Here is a 17,855-nt window from a genome sequence, read left to right as displayed (position 1 = left end):
TTTATCTCTTCATTTGATGTTCTAGGGTTTCAGGATTGTTGATTCTCTGTTTGGCTTAGTTTTTCGGATCTTTGTTGTGGAGGGACGGCATGGTGCTTCTGCCTAGACCGCCATCTTGCCGGAGTCCCCAGGCCATTCATCTCTTGATGGACATTCAGGTTCTTTCCACGTTTTGGCTATGGTGAATAGTGCTGCAATGAACATTGGTATACAAGTGTCTGAGTCTCTGCTTTCAAGTCCTTTGTTAGATACCTAGGAGTGGAATTGCTGCTGCATCATATGATAGTTCTATTTTTAGTTTTTTGAGGCAGTGCCACACTGTTTTCCATGACAGCTACACCATTTTCCATTCCCACCAGCAATTGGATTAGGGTTACAAATTCCCCCCATCCTTGCCAACATTTGTTAATTTCCTTTTTTTTTTTGTCTTAGCCATCCTAGTGGAAGTGAAATGGTATCTTATTGTGGTTTTAATTTGCAACTCTTTGATGGCTAATGACATTGAACATCTATCTATTCATGTGTTTGATGACCATTCGAATGTCCTCTTTGGTGAAATGTCTATTCGAGTCCTTTGCCCATTTTATGATTTGGTTGTTTGTCTTTTTTGTTTTTAAATTGTCAAAGTTTTATATATATTTTGGTTATTAGATTGTTATTGAATATATGGTTTCTGAAGATATTTTCCCAGTTGGTAGCTTGTCTTTTCACTTTTTTGGTAAAGTCTTTTGATGAACAAAATTTATTAATTTTTATGAGGTCCCAGTTATTTATTTTGTCTTTAGCTGTTTGTACTTTTGTAATTAGATAATTATTTGTTAAAAGCTATGCTCAGCAGTGCTGCCATTGCATTGTCTTCTAAGAATTTATGGTTTTAGTTTGTACATTTAAGTCCTTAATCCATTTTGAATTTGTTCTTTGTGTATGAAGTGAGGCATGGATCCTGTTTCATTTTTCTGCATGTGGAAAAGATGAATAGATAAACAAAATGTGGAACATGCATAAAATGGAATACTACTTATCTTGTAAGAGAAATGAAGTCTTAATACATGCTACAATATGGATGGAGCTTGAAGACATTATGCTAAGTGCAATAACTAAATCACAAAATGACAAATATTGTATAACCTCACTTATATAAAAAGACAAGAAAAGATAAATGTTTAGAGACTAAAGTTAATTAGTGGTTACCAGGAGCAGGAGGGAGAGGAAAAGAGAAGGTTAATGGTGATAAAAATATCTCATTGATTAAAGGTGAGGTTGCACAGCCAATTATTGTAATTGCTGTCTAATAAGTTGTACTGCTGTAAAAAGTTGAATTGGCAAAAGTTGTGTAATAGATATATCTACAACAATGACCAAAAAGAGTAGCTGCTGAGGCTGCTTATGTATAACCAAACACCTCATGGGATTGGATTCCTTAGTTTGGAGGTTTAGGGTCATGGTTTCATGGGAATTGACCTGATAATGTGTTTTGTTCTTCTGTTCTACCTCCTAGTTCATTGGGTAGTGCCTGGGGTCTTAAAAGTTTGCAAGCAGCCATCCAAGGCACAACAATTGTTCTCTATTTGCCTGGAACAACAGAGGAAGAAGGAGATTCAGTGATAGGATGAGGGTATGAAATGTGAGACTAATTCCCTCCATGAACAACTACCTCCTTTGCCATAGGTCCAGAATAACTGATAGTGTCTGGCTACCATTACTGAACATTTTGCTCGAGGATTCTGTAGAAGAATCCTGATCAAAAGGGGAAAATACAGAACAGAATTTCAAATTCTCATGAACTGCAGATTTTCTGGAGCCATGGAGGCTGGATGAACCCTGTAATAGTTTCTTTACACCTTAAACCAAACATGTCCTCTGAAGTTTTCTTAAAATAAAACAATAGTTTAGATCACTTAGTAAAAATTATCTACCTTGAGTATTATGCTCTTTTAAGAACTATCTATATGGGATCAAATTGACAACAGCAATTCGAAAGATTACATAGGAACCTTAGGGGGCAGTAGGTTTATGTTAATGAGGAAGGAATAACTTAGAAAAGGAGAGTGACAATGGTTGCATAACTCGAAGAATATAATCAATGTCACTGAATTGTACATGTAGAAACTATTGAATTGGTGTATGTTTTTCTGTATATTTTCAATAACAATGAAATAAATACAATTATTAAAATTTTTTTTTCAAGAAGATGAAACAAAATAAAAAATAATAATCTCCCTATGATTAGGTTCCCATCTCTAGAGGTAAATAGTAGTACAAATGCTTCTCTTTTTAGTTCTCTGTACTTAACATTATTTGCTTTGTATGTATATATATATTTTTTTCTTGATTTGTTAATTTTAGAAAATGTGTATTACCTTAACTTCAGAAAAGACGAGGAATGTAACTCACACAATTTCTGTATTTCTTACCGTTCTCTATTGTCTGACTTCTGTTATTCATCTAACTTTTAGTTTCTTCTGGTGGTTTACTTTATATCAAGTTATACGCTAGTGCTTGGCAGTTTGAACCCACCTAGCAGTTCTGTGGGAGAAAAACCTGGTCTAGAAAACCCTATAAGGCAGCTCTACTCTGTCAATTGGGGTTGCTATGAGTCAAAAATCTACTCAAAGACACCTAGCAACGACAACAGTTTATCAACAGTTATCTATTGAATTTCCTGCTATGCAAATGAGAGGATTAGAATACCTATTCCTTCCTGACTCTGTGTATTCCTTCCATCTTCTTTTGATGATTCCTGTGTCGTTCAATATTTTCCCCATAGAGTCCTTCAATATTGCAAATCAAGGCTTGAATTTTTTCTTCAGTTCTTTCAACTTCTTCTTCCCTTTTGATTTTCTAACTTCAAGTCTTTACACATTTCCTTATAATACTATGCCAAGAAATTTGAAAGACAGCTACATGGTCAACAGACTGGAAGAGATCCATTTTTACGCCCATTCCAAAGAAAGGTGATCCAACAGAATGCAGAAATTATCGAACAATATCATTAATATCACACACAAGTAAAATTTTACTGAAGAACATTTAAAAGTGGTTGCCAACAGTACATTGACAGGGTACTGTAAGAAATTCAAGCAGGATTCTGAAGAGGATGTGGAACGAGGGATGTCATTGCTGATGTCAGATGGATCTTAGCTGAAAGCAGAGAATACTAGAAAGATGTTTACTTGTATTTGATGGACTTTGCAAAGGCATTCAACTTGATCATAACAAATTATGGATAACATAGCAAAGAACGGGATTCCCAGAACACTTAATTGTGCCCATGAGGAACCTGTACGAAGACTAGAACATGTGGATACTGCATGGTTTAAAATCAGGAAAAGTGTGCATCAGGTTTGTATCTTTTCATCATATTTATTCAGTCTTTATGCTGAGCAGATAATCTGAGAAGCTGGACTATATGAAGAGGAACATGACATCAGGATTGGAGGAAGAGTCGTCAACAACCCGAGATATGCAGATGACACACCATGCTTGCTGAAGACGAAGAGGACTTGAAGCACTTACTGATGAAGATCAAAGACTACAGCCTTCAGTATGGATTACACCACAACATAAAGAAAACAAAAATCCGCACAACTGGACCAATAAGCAACATCATGATAAACAGAGAAATATTGAAGTTGTCAAGGATTTCATTTTACTGGAATCCACAATCAGTGTCCATGGACACAGCAGTCAACAAGTCTAACAATGAGCTTTCCACGTGTCTTAGTAATCTAGTGCTGCTATAACAGAAATACCACAAGTGAATGGCTTTAACAAAGAGTATTTTCTCACAGTCTAGTAGGCTAGAAGTCAAAATTTAGGGCATCAACTCCAGGTGAAAACTTTCTCTCTCTGTTGGCTCTGGAGCAAGGTCCTTGTTGTCAGTCTTTCCCTGGACTAGGAGCCTCTCTATGCAGGAACCCTGGGTCCAAAGGACATACTCTGCTCCCAGCGCTGCTTTCTTGGTGGTATGAGGTTCCCATGTCTCTCTTCTTGCTTCTCTCTTTTATATTTCAAAAGAGATTGGCATAAGACACTATCTGATCTTGTAGATCTCATCAATATAACTGCCACTAATCCATCTCATTACATCATAGTGATAGGATTTACAAAACATAGGGAAATCATATCAGATGACAAAATGGTAGACAATCATGCAATACTGAGAATCATGACCTAGCCAAGTTGACAGATATTTTTTGGGGACACAATTCAATCCATGACACTGTGCTACCCAGAGAAAGGTCCATATGGTGTTGTCCTGGGTTTCCGTCGTAACTTAAAGGGGAAACTTTCACAACGTCTAGAACCCTAGATGTCCTGCAGATGAAGGATGATGTCCTCAAATTTTCTGCAGCAGGAACCCACTTAGGTGTCAGCAGACTTGACTTCCAAATGGAACACTATGTCTATAAAAGGAAAAGTGATGACATCTACATCATAAAACTGAAGAGGACCTGGGAGAAGCTTCTGTTGGCAGCTTGGGCGGCCATTGTTGCCATTGAAAACCCAGATGATGTCAGTGTCACATCCTCCAGGAATAACGGCCAGCAGGCTGTGCTGAAGTTTGCTGCTGCCACTGGAACCACTCCTATTGCTAGGCGCTTCACTCCTGGAAACTTCACTAACCAGATCCAAGCAGCCTTCAGGGAGCCATGTCTTTTGGTGGTTGGTGATCCCAGGTCTGACCACCAGCCTCTCACAGAGGCATCTTACATGAACCTGCCCATCATTGCTCTGTATAACACAGATCCTCCTCTGTGCTCGGTGGACATTGCCATCCCATGTGACAGGAAGGAAGCTCACTCGTTGGGTCTGATGTGGTGGATGCTGGCCAGGGAAGTTCTGTGCACGTGTGGCACCATCTCCTGGGAGCACCCATAGAAGTCATGCCTGACCTCTACCTTTACAGAGATCCGGAAGAAATTGAAAAGTAAGAGCAGGCCACTGCTGAAAAGGCTGTGACCAAGAAAGAATTTCAGAGTGAATAGACTGCTCCCATTCCTGAATTTACTGCTGCTCAGCCCAAGGTCGCAGACTGCTCTGAGGGTGACTGGTCTGAAGACTGGAGTGCTCAGCGTGCAACTGAAGACTGGTCTGTAGCGCCCCCTGCTCAGACCACTGAGTAGATACGAACAACCACTGAGTGGTCTTAAGCTGTTCTTCCACAGTCTCTTTTTTGTTGTTGTTAGGTGCCTTCGAGGTGGTTCCGACTCATAGTGACCCCGTGTACAACAGAATGAAACATCGCCTGGTCCTGCACCATTGCACCATCCTCACAGTCGTTGTTATGCTTGAGCCCATTGTCTCTTAGAAAAAGACAATAAGGTTGACAGAAAATAAACATCAGTTTCTTTATTAAAAAAAAGAAAGAAATCCAACAATGTATTGCATTGGGCAAATCTGCTGCAAAAGGCCTCTTTAAAGTGTTAAAAATCAAAAATGTCACTTTGAGGGCTGAGGTTCAGCTGATGCAAGCCATGGTATTTGCAATCACCTCATATGCATACTAAAGCTGGACAATGAATAAAGAAGACCAAAGAAGAACTGATGCCTTTGAATTATAGTATTGGTGAAGAATATTGAATATACCATGGGCTGCCAGAAGAATGAACAAGTCTGTCTTGGAAGAAGTACAGGTAGAGTGGTCCTTGGAGGTGAGAATGGTAAGACTTTGTCCCGTGTAATCTGGACATTCTATCAGGAGGGACCAATCCCTGGACATAGACATCATGCTTGGTAAAGTAGAGGGTCATAGAAAAAGAAGAGGACCCTAGACAAGATGGATTGACACGGTTGCTGCAACACTGAGCTCAAGCACAGCAATGATTGTGATGATCACATAGGACTGGGCAGTGTTTTGTTCTGTTGTACATGGGGTCGCTATGAGTTGGAACCAGCTCCAAGGCACCTAACAAAAACAACATTTATTATGCTTTGAGTCATGTAAAAGGTAATGTAATTCTGTGCTATTTAAATTTTGCCAAGGATATTTTTCCAAGCATTGAAGACCATTAGATATTCCTTTAATTAAATCTAACCTCCTTTACTTTTTCTGAATTTTCAATTGCTGTCATAATTTGTATTCCGTGTTATTTTATTTTTTCTATGACTTTATTTTCATTTGCAGGAATATGTCATTCAAGGATATATTTGACAGGAAATAAGAAACATTATTACTAATAGTAGCTCAACCACATACATAAGGATGTATCTTTCTTGTACATTAGAAAGTTTAGAGCTAGAACGGCTAGGCTATGTTGCCTTGCAGGGTAAAATCTCCTTCTGTCTTCCTGTTCTACCACCTTGATTGTGTAGCTTCTATTCTTATGCCACTAGACATTGCATCTCCATTCCTGGAAGAGGAAGAAAGGGAAAGACTTCCACTGGAGTCTCATTGCCTAGAATTATGTCACATGACCAATTATAGGTACCAGGGAGGCTAGAAAATCAAGTTTTCATAACATTTTAGAAGCAAAATGCCTATGATGTCTTCCATACCCTCCACTAGTAACTTATTTTTCCCCTACGGTAAATGGATGATGAACTGTTCACGTTTTCACATGCCTAAACGTTTCTGAATTTTGCCTTTTCTTTTGAATGCAACTTTTTCTGGATATAGATTTCTGCTTATATTCCATTGCTCTATTATGTTCGAGCATCTTATAAAGAGAAGTCTGATTCTGGTCTTATTCTCATTTCTTTGTGGCTCACCTGCTGTGGCTGTTTATTTTTCTCATCTAAGCTCTAGTTTTATGATCCTCTGAGTGTTTCAGTTACACAATCTTATATCTAGTTTTGAATCTTTTTTAAATTGATTCATCTTGGTATTCATTGGTCTTTTTAATCTGAATACTCACTTTGTCGACAGCTTTATTGAGATATAATTTACATACTATAAAATTCACATTTTTAAATTGTAAAATTCAATTATTTTTGGTATACTTACATAATAATCTAATTTTCTAATATTTTATTCATCTCTTGTATCTATTAGTAGTCACCCCCCATTCCTCTCCCTCCTGTAAACTTTTAATTTCCAAGAATTATAATTCACATTGTGTATATTTTACAGATTTCATTTCTTCTATTAATTGTCTTGTCAACTGGAAATTCCTCCCTTAATTTGATGCCTTTCTTCCATGGAGTTTTTTCAGTCTTCTTTTCAAAAGTTTCATGATTTTTTTTTGCTTTTTGCTTATGTTTTCAGAACTCCTAAATTCTCTATGGATGTAGTTTCTGAGAACAGGACCTTGCCTCTACTAGTTTTGATGGAAACGTGTATTGTATGTGTATTACTTGGTTATGTGTGCCATTATTTTCTTCTTGATTTGAGTCTTCTGGTCTATCCTACAAGTTCAGTAACTTCCTGGAGAAATGCTCAGAGTGTCAAAGTTTCCTCACTCTCATATCTAGCCTTTTGGTAATTAATATTGCAGTCCACTCCACAGCTCAAGTAGGATGGGGAAGAGGGAGAACAATCCAGTGGGTTTTCACATGAATTCCCTGTTAGTTACTCCGTATTTGCCTCAGTGGCTATTCCTGTTCATTTTATCTATCACCTGTGATCTTGCAATTGCTTCCACTGTTGTAGCAGACTTCTGCATTGATGTGTCAGTCTGATTGTAGTTGCATTCTAGTTTTCAGGAATTTCTAAACATTACTGGTCCATTTATCCCTATTTTTTCTCATTGTCAACCCCTTTATATCTTAATTCTCTTAAAATACTTTTTATTGGGTTTTAGTTGAGGAGTATGTAAATAGGAGATAAGTCCGTTCAGTTTACCATTTGATACAAAGTTTCCTCATAAACATTATTAAACATATATGAACTTAAAAGTTTCCTAATAGGAAACTTTTATGCATATATCTATGGACTTGTCTAAGGATTGTGTTTTTCTATATGTATAAATCCCTGCATTCCACTGTGTTGTTGTTGTGGTTAGTTGCCATTGAGTTGGGAATCAACTCAATGACCTCATTGTGTAGAGTGGAACTGCTCCTTTGGATATTCAAGGCTGGGACCTTTCATAAGAAGATTGCCAGGCCTGTGGTTCCTCTGTGTGGGTTCAAACTGCCAACATTTTGGCTTGTAGTCGACGCTTAACACTTTGCACCACCCAGGGACTCCTGTATCCCACTATGGGAATAAGTATTATCTATGTGATTATATATGTATTTATGAATTTGTGTGTAGGTGTATGTATGTATGTGTGTAAAAGAGAGAGAGAGAGAAGAGAGAATATATACTTTGATTGTCATGCTTAAACTATCATCTATGACTATAATCTTCCATCAAAACTCTAAATTATATTTAAGACATTCAAAGGAAAAAAAAAACACTTATAAGAAAATAGGAGCAAAAAAGGAGTATTCCCAAGACACGTACCCACTTCAGAGTAAAAGACAAAAAGTAAAGCTAATGGGAAAAAAAAAAAAAGGAGTGCATGTTCCTGGCACACAACCATTTCAAACGCTTCAAACACTATTCAGGTTAAAAGTGGATGTCTATTTGGATATTGCAATGTAGACGATTCCCTTGCTGTATCTATGTGACTGTATATCTATATGTACTTTGTGTCATGTGCTTTCAATCTGAGATGTAAATTTTTCAACACCTGTGTTCTGTTTTTTAGAACTATCCTCATCTTCAAATTTCTGGAGCTCTTTCCATGGAAAGTTGACCCTATCCAAGATAGTTACTTAGTTTTTGTATGATTAAATAACATAATTATATTTTTTAAAAGGTAATATTTAAATGTATTTAAAATATTGAGGGAGAAAAGAATTTGTTTTGTTAAGACATCTTTGACAGAAGGCCCGGTTACAAACAAAAACTGCTAGAAGGCTCAAACCAGACAGATTATTCCCATGTAAATAGTACAGTGATCGAAGAGGAAAATATAAGATAGAGTGAAATGATATTTAGTATGGATGCCCCAAGAATCTTTTTTCTCATTGGTTAGATATTATCATCAGACTTGATAATAACTACATTGATCACTGTCTGGCACATTTTCTCCTTTATTCCCCATGAATGGAAGGGCACATAAGAAAAACTAAAAGAGGATTTCAGAAGTAAGTCATATAATTCATAGAAATACACGTATCAAGAAAGCCAGTTTACCCTCTATAGACAAATGGTTAGAAAGTTCAGCAATAATTGTGAGTTACACTGATAAAGTTCTTCAGAGATAAGGCCTTCCCTTTAAATAGAAGACTGAGAGCTTAGTCTTTGGTTCTGTTCTACAGACTCCAAGTGGTCAGTCAGAACATACTATGTATCTATGGTTTAATAAAAATGAGGACACATCCAAGACTTGTGGCATCTGGACACTAAAACTTAAAAGATGGAAATTTGAAAAGTTCAATTTAAAGCAAAATATTTAGAAATAGACTTAGTAACATTTAATGTAAAACTTCTCATAATTATAAAGATCTTTACATTTATTTTGCTCTTGCTATATATTGTAGTCTACAGTATATCTACTGATTGTGATTAATTGAAATTTATACCATTTATGTTTAGTAAGTTCATATAAGTACCAGGCAGACACTGTGATAATTGCGGAGAACAGACATGGTTGTTAACATTCATGAGTCGGAATCAACTCGATGGCAATGGGTTCGGTTTTTTTTTTTTTTTTTTTGAGAGAAGAAAGAAAATCAAACAATCAAAAAATAGAGCAAGAAATGACACAATAAGGACAGCACAGGCAACTGTAGGAATAGATAGCAAGGATATCTTACTGAGCCTGTGAATAGGTTGAGGTTCAGGAAGGGTTTCTTAGAGGAAATGATTAGTAAAAAGTGAATGAGAAAAAGGAGTTAGCTACATAGAAACAAATGTTGGGAGAGGTGGAAAGAGAAGGAACATCGATTTGTCTCAAGTAAGGATAACAGAATGTGCAAAGCCTGTAAGAGAAAGCACTATATATTCAGAAGACTGAATAAAGTTAATTATTGATGGACCAAAGGCTGGGGCAAGCAGTAGCAAAAATCAAAGCTACTCAAGGGCCAAGGTCACCAAGGGCCACGCGGCCGTCCTAAGGGAAACGGAGAACCACTGAATGGTTTGATTAGGGGATTGTCATTACTAGATTTGTGTTTCAGAAAGATCGTTCTAGCTTCTGTGTGGAGCATATGCTGGTAGAAGCAAGACTGTATGACAAGTTAACAAGCTGATGGAATCCAAACAAGATCTGATAGTGGCTCAGACTGGAATAGTGGCAGTATGTTTGGAGATAGTTGAACAGATTCAGGATACAAATAGAAGGTAAAAATCTAGAGGATTCTTGTCATGGATTGAATTGTGCACCCTCAAAATGTGTGTATCAATTTAGGTAGGCCATGATTCCCAGTATTGTGTAATTGTCCACTATTTCATCATCTGATATGATTTTCCTATGTGTTGTAAATCCTGTTTCTATGATGTGGATGAGATGGGATTAGCAGCAGTTATATTAATGAGACAGGACTCTATCTACAAGACTGGATTGTGTCGTGAGCCAATCCCTTTTGAGATATAAAAGAGAGGAATGAGTAGAGAGACAGGAGGACCTCATACCACTGAGAAACAAGAGCCTTTGGACCCAGGGTCCCTGCATTGAGAAGCTCCTTGACTGGGCAAGATTAATGACAAGGACATTTCCCCAGAGCCAACAGAAAGAGAAAGACTTCCCCTGGAGCTGGCACCCTGAATTTGGACTTCTAGCCTATTAGACTTTGTAAAAGAATAAACTTTTATTTGCTAAAGCCATCCACTTGTGGTATTTCTGTTATAGCAGCACTGAATAACTAAGATAATTCAGTAATTAATTATATGTGTGATCTCTAAACAAGGAAAAAATAGTCAATGACAACGCCTAGGTTCCTACCTAGGAAGATAGTGATGCCATTCACTAAGTTTAGACCCATTAAGTACCATCAGACCAATTTTACAATTCACTGTTACAATAAATTGGCTTATTGTCTCCAGTCCATAGGGAAGGACATTGAAGCTTAGAGGGTTTGGATGACTTGTATGACATCCCTAGTTACTAAGTGGTGTGATAAACTGCACTCAATCCTAACTCTCTAATGTCCAGGTATTTGGTAGGTATGACATTTCTACTCTCCATTATTTGGATCTCAAGTCATCCTAACCACTTCATTTATGAATTTAATGTCTTATACGTATTCATTGCATTTATGATGGATAAACACTGAGAATTTAACAGTTAGAAGGGACAGTCCCTGCCCTTAAGGAGATTGCGCTCTAGATTCCTGATTTGTTGTAGGTGGTGACTAGGAAGAAATAAACTGTCTAATTAAGACTTGCCTTATAAGTTTATAGTTAGTGGCAAATACTGAGTTCTGATTCACTGACTAAGAAGCAGTTTTAAATTTCATAGTCTTGACATGTTTCCCTTTTCCCATTTTATTGGGAAAAAGGAAAACAAAGAGGAAAAATTGATATTGCAGCTGAGTTAGCCTGCTGTCTTTGAATATCCATTTGCCTAGACCAGAAGAACCTTAATATTTAGCTAGACACATTGCCATGCTGTTTTCAAACTACATTTTCTAGGCCATCTTATAGCTAAATATGGCCATGTGACTAAGTTCTGGCCAATGAGAAACAATGAGAGCTGTTCTGTGGGATTTCTAAAATAACTCTTTGAAGAAAGGAGGTGTATATTTCTTCACCCTTTCCTCTGTCCTGCTCCCTCAGTCACAGATGTAGCAGCTGGGGTTTGAGACATCATTTAGAACTATGCAGGCAAGGGTCACACTCCAATGATGAGGCAGCAGTGAGCTGGAAGCCACCGAGAGGCATGATGATGTTACGGAGGCCCCATAGAAATCCGAGATCAGAACCCTTAAGACTTCTACGTGAGAAAGAAATTTCTATTTGGTTTAAGTCACATATTTTTCTTATAAGTAGCCAAACCTTTTCCTAACCCATACACCTCAAACCAGCAAACCAAGGAATCTGCAGTTATTTGTCCAGAATTCTTTTTGAATCAATTAAACCTCAGCTAAGAGATTGTCTATGCATTCATTAAAAGGACTAGCCCAGGATAAACAATCTAAAAACTCTTAATTTTTTTTTATGCAAGTGGATGACCAGGAGCAGGAAATTATTTCCCAATCAAAAAACTCAGACAGTGGCAAAAGGTTGCATGTTTTTATTCTCTTAATATAATCAGAAAAGCAAGATACTTGTGAGATAATGTGCTCTGAAGTTCAGGCTCTGGGGGAAAGGACAACAATGATGTACCAGAAAGACACTGTATCTCAGTATACACATAACACAAGAAAACAGTCTGTTCTTCCCAGACCTTTCACAGGTCTCTCCCCATCAACTGAAGTACAACCCTCTTAGTCTAAGGCTAGAGATTGATGGGCTCCAATAACCCAGTTATGTGATCTAATTATCTCTTGTTCTATCTTTTCCTTTCTCAGTAGAACTAACCAGAGTGAACCGGTAAATTTGCCTTTTAAGCATTTTTGGCTTTATTTTTTCATCATGGTAGAATTGTGTTCCAATCCTCTATTTATTCATAAGAAGGAAGTTACATGTAAGGAAAAGCCTTAATATTTATTTCAAAAGGTTGATAATTAAGAGTTTATTTTAAACAGGTTTATTTGAATTTTCAAAAAATGCTATGAATTTATTTAAAAACAAAACTTCTACCCTATATAGACTGAGATAAAAAAAAAAAAAAAAACGAAGTCAAGTTTTCCCAAATCGTGGTATCTTTTAACATACCAAATTGGATAATGAAACATGGTAATATATCTACATCTTAGGTACCAAAGATGTATTGCAAATGATGTTTTCTACTCCACTGTATATCCTTGGAGAAGAGTGAGTATAAAAATTGATTTATGATTAACATCATAAATCCCTTATCAGTTGTGACCATATGTGTATGGTGTAAGAGTTAACTTTACACTGTTACTGAGGAGAAAATAAATTGTTGATAAAATAGGTAATCAGTCAGTACTCAGGATATGCAACAGGTAATTGATCTACCGCTTTATCTTCTTTATTCTTATAAGAATAATTGTCCAGAAATGACAGACGTTGCCGACCATTTTTTTTCAGACAATATAATTGTGAAATAGCCAATTAGACTTGGAGTTTCAGATCAATATTTTGCTAGCTCTTTAAGATGAAGTATTCTTTTGATAGTGGCCAAAATTAAGGTCTACATTAAGAAGATTTTCAATAAGTGATTTAGCGCTGGGTCTAGCACAGTGTAATTAATGATATGTCTGTAACTCTGCCAGAACATTAGTGGAATTTACTAACAAATGATGCGACATTTGTACTTCTGCTTTGATGATTTGCTTTACATTAATATAAATGAAGTAAAATTAACACCAGCTCAGAGTATAGCAGCTCATTTAATTTGGTGGAATATTTTTCAACTCCTTTCAAGCGATGTATTTAGTTTCAATGATGATATAATGAGACCATTTATTATTTTTGATCTAAAAAGAAATACTTTTGTATATATTTAAATTTCTAATTAATTTCTCCCGTTCTCTGATGCAAGCAAAACATCTTAAACTATTTTAAAATTCAGTTCTTTGCTAAAACTTTTGTCTGTACAATAAAAGAAAGGAAAGAAATCCTGAGAAAAATACTATTTTCTAGGAAAACTACCCTGGAAGTGAAAAGTATATTCACTACATTTTCAGTGTAACTAAGAGTCAATCATTGTATTTATCTTTAAGTATTTTTATTTGCTTTATAACTAAAAAATATATTTTCTTCATATTTTTCTTTCATATAGTTACTGAGAGAACAGTATATTTACTGTAAATGGGGCCTGTTACTAAACACTACGAGTCATTCAAAAGAAATAAGCCATCTTTATAAAATCTTAACTTAAGGAGGGCTGAGTGCAAAATATTTACAAAATAAAATAAAAACAAAAAAAATCTGAGACAGCTATTTTAAAACATGATAATAAGAAATACAAAAACAAATACAGATTAAAAGAGAGATAGGTGTAAGGGTGCTTAGGAGAAGTTCTGTGGAAGTTTTGCAATGATGAACACAGATAGGTGAAAAAGTATCGTGTCTGAGTGTCTATATCTGCATATTCTGATCCCGATCTCAGCAGTATGCAAAAGTGGCCAGGTAGGACAATGGCATCAGAGCAAATCGTTCTTGTGCTTAATTTTCAACATGTTACTAAATTACCAAAAAAAAAAAAAAGTGGGGGGTATATGTTGCATTTCTTTTGAGAAGCTAGAATTGGCATGAAAGTATATGGTGGTATAATCTGTTTTGTCTGCACTTGACCATTTGCATTTTTATAGCACTTAATGTCCAAATGTTCAACAAAAATTGATCTTGACTCACAATTTTGGAAGGAAGAATGAAGGGAGAATTGTCAGTACCAAAGACTCAGCAATCTCTTTGGACACATGTATTTGCAATGCTGGTTTTTTCTAGCATGAGGGCCTGTTGAAGGCAGAGTCCAGGGTGTTTGGTTTGAAGGTGTGTTTTATACGACAAAGAGTGGAGAAGGCCTTCACCATTCTTATGAGGGAAGAGAATGTATGATGTGGATAACCAGCAGATTCTAAATGGCAGGTTTACACTCTGTTCTCCCAGGCTATGAATTTGTCCCTTGGGGGCATTTTTGCTCATTCCTTGTGCTGTGTGCTGAGGTGCATGCATTGTGTCCTGCTTGCATTTACTACCAAGAGAGAAGCAAGGGCAGCCTTAGAAGAGAGGAAAAGAAAACAACTGTTGAGTACCTCTTTGTTTTGCTTTGATTTGACACTGGAACTTGTTACTTTTGGCTGCAGCACTAAGACTCTTATTCTGTCCCTGGCCAGTCCGTGCTGGGTTGCTGGCAATGAAAAGTACTGCTTTCCCTAATCCAAAAACAATATGAATGGTTCCAGCATTCTCACCTGTGTGTGACCCTAAACTGTGTCGTAATATTTTTAACAGTTCTCTGTGTGATGTTGGAATCCATATTTTGAATTTTGTTTTGCTTCCTATAAATGGAAGAAAGGATTAGACCAGCCTTCAGACGTGGAAATTTAGGCTTAATTTCAAACTGAACCCCGTTCTATGTGAAAGTGATTACATTAGAGTCAATTCAAAAATTCCATGCTATATTACAGAGCCATGGTAGCAAAATGACAAAAACAAAATACTTCTTTGTATAGAAGTTGCCATGGATTTAAAAAAAAAAAAAAAAGCCATACCTTTCTCACAAAAGGTTTAAACTGCTGCTTCCTGTTCCTCTGTCACCATTAAGAAGATATTTTTATACATTCACGTCCTAGTTTCCTTTGGCTGCTGTAACAAAATACCACAAGTGAATGTTTTTAAAGAATGGAAGTTTTTTGCCTCACAGTGCTGGAGGCTAAATGTCCAAATCAGGGTTGATTGGACTGCCTTGTTGATTCCTCCTGAGGGTCTTTCTTCTAATTTCTGGTGACTGCCAGCAATCCCTGGCATTTCTTTGTCGCCTATAGATGCATCTTCACATGGGGTCTGCCTTTCTCTCCTTGTTTCGGTGTCTATTCTGCTCTTTCTATAAAAATACCATTTAGAAAGGATTAGGTTGAGGACCCACAGAATCCTGCTATGGCCTTATTAATATAACAAAAGAAAACTATTTCAAACAGAGTCATATTTACAGGTTCAAGGGTTAGGGCTCCAAAACAACTTTTGGGGGGACACAGTTTAATCCATAACCATGTGGAAACTAAATTCCCTTCTGACTGACAGGTGAGGCAACACCTGGTCTCCTTAACACTGCCTAGACTCTGGATCTTACATTTACTTTTTCATCTTTTCTGGAACATTGACCTTGGCTGATACTCTGACACTTGCATCCTTATTTCAGGGAGTGAGATTAACAGAAGGAAACTATTATAATATTGTCAGTATTAGGATGATAAGGATATTGACTATAGTACTATGGGTAGAAATGAAGGAAGGATTTAAGATACTTTCCATAAAAAAGGAATTGACAAACCCTGATATTCCTTAGTGCACAGAGAGGATGACTCAAACTTTTCAAGCATGGCTTTCTTAGCAGATTACTAGTGATAGTAAGGAAGTCGAAGTGGTCTTATACAATATTTGTCCTTCTGTAACTGACTAAATTCAGTCAACATAATGCCCTCCAGATTCCTCCATGTTATAAGATGTTTCATGGATTCATCGTTGTTCTTTATTGTTGTGTAGTATTCCACTGTGTGAATATACCATAATTTGTTTCTCCATTCGTCCATAGGCTGTTTCAATCTTTTTGCTATTGTGAACAGTGCTGCAACGAACACGGGTGTGCATATATCTATTCGTGTGATGGCTCTTATTTCTCTAGGATATATTGTAAGGAGTGGGATTGCTGGGTCGTATGGTACTTCTATTTCTAGCTTTTTAAGGAAGGGCCAAATTGATTTCCAAAGTGGTTGTACCATTTTACATTCCCACCAACAGTGTGTAAGTGTTCCGGTCTCTCCACAACCTCTCCAACATTTATTATTATGTGTTTTTTGGATTTATGCTAGCCTTGTTGGGGTGAGATGGTATCTCATTGTAGTTTTGATTTACAGTTCTCTAATGACTAATGATCAAGAGCATTTCTTCATGTGTCTGTTAGCTGCTTGAATGTCTTCTTTGGAGAAGTGACTATTCATATCCTTTGCCCATTTTTGAATTGGGTTGTCTTTTTGTTGTTGAGGTTTTGCAGTATCTTATAGATTTTAGAGATTAGATGTTGATTGGATTTGTCATAGCCAAAAAATTTTTCCAAGTCTGTAGGTTGTCTTTTGACTCTTTGGGTGAAGTCTTTTGATGAGCATAAGTGATTTTTAGGAGCTCCCAGTTTCTCATAAACTATTGAAAAAGTAAGAACTTTTTGGTTCAAAATTTGCTGATATCTATTAAAATACCCATACCATTTGAAATTTGACTCCACTTTTATTAATTTATAATGTAAACATTCCTGCTTGTTCTTTTGTGGTCAATGCAGTCATGCATCAATATTCATTTTTCCTGGAAGTTATCATGAGGGAGGCTTACTACTACTTACTGTATAGGAATGCACATCTTTGGAAACCCAGCCATGGGTTAATACCAGGAGATCCTAGCTATGCATTTAAATAGGGACCAAATATCATAGAAGATGGTAAAATATAATTAGGATATTTTCTTTATAAATAAAACAATGTTATGAAAAGAAATTTACATCATATGTGTTAAAACTTATATTTTAATTATTTTTTAGCACAAAGTGTAAATCAAGACTTAATATTTTTGGTGTAGCAATTCTAACAATATTTTGTGGTAGCATAATATACAAAAGTCCAATATATGACTTTTTCAAAACAAATATTAAGAGAAACTCTTTTATTCTCCCCCAAAACTCTCTTATTTCTTTAATAATAAGATATTTATTTTGAAACATCGATAATGTAATTATATTTGTCAACTTTCTTTTCTGTTCATGCTAACTGTTTTAACTATGTCATATCTCCATTGTAATCTTTTTGTGATTTTAACATTTGTCCAACATCACTGAATGAAAATTCTCACTTTGCATGAAATTTTGTGGTATCGTCTTAAAAATCAGTTTGGATTAATGTTGCATAATGTTCCAAAGCAACAGATTCAATTAGAGCATCCAGTTATCAACAGGAGACAGACAATAATAATGTGATGAAAAAAGAAAGACGCCAGTACTTCATGGTGAGGAAACTCTGAGAGAATACTTTTTTTTTTTTTAATTTTTTTAAATTGTACTTTAGATGAAGGTTTACAGAACAAATAGTTTCTCATCAAACAGTTAGTACACATTTTGTTTTATGACATTGGTTAACAACCCCACAAC

General features: G+C 36.2%; 1 pseudogene; it reads left to right on the top strand.

Moving 5' to 3' along the window:
* The window catches only part of LOC101343979 (40S ribosomal protein SA pseudogene), a 62,880-nt pseudogene extending 57,727 nt beyond the window's left edge, over nt 1-5,153 (top strand).
* Nucleotides 5,154-17,855: the final 12,702 nt, after the last annotated feature.

Source organism: Trichechus manatus, unplaced genomic scaffold (assembly GCF_000243295.1).
Source record: "Trichechus manatus latirostris isolate Lorelei unplaced genomic scaffold, TriManLat1.0 scaffold00121, whole genome shotgun sequence".
Lineage (NCBI taxonomy): Eukaryota > Metazoa > Chordata > Mammalia > Sirenia > Trichechidae > Trichechus > Trichechus manatus.
This window is presented reverse-complemented; position numbering and strand designations above follow the sequence as displayed.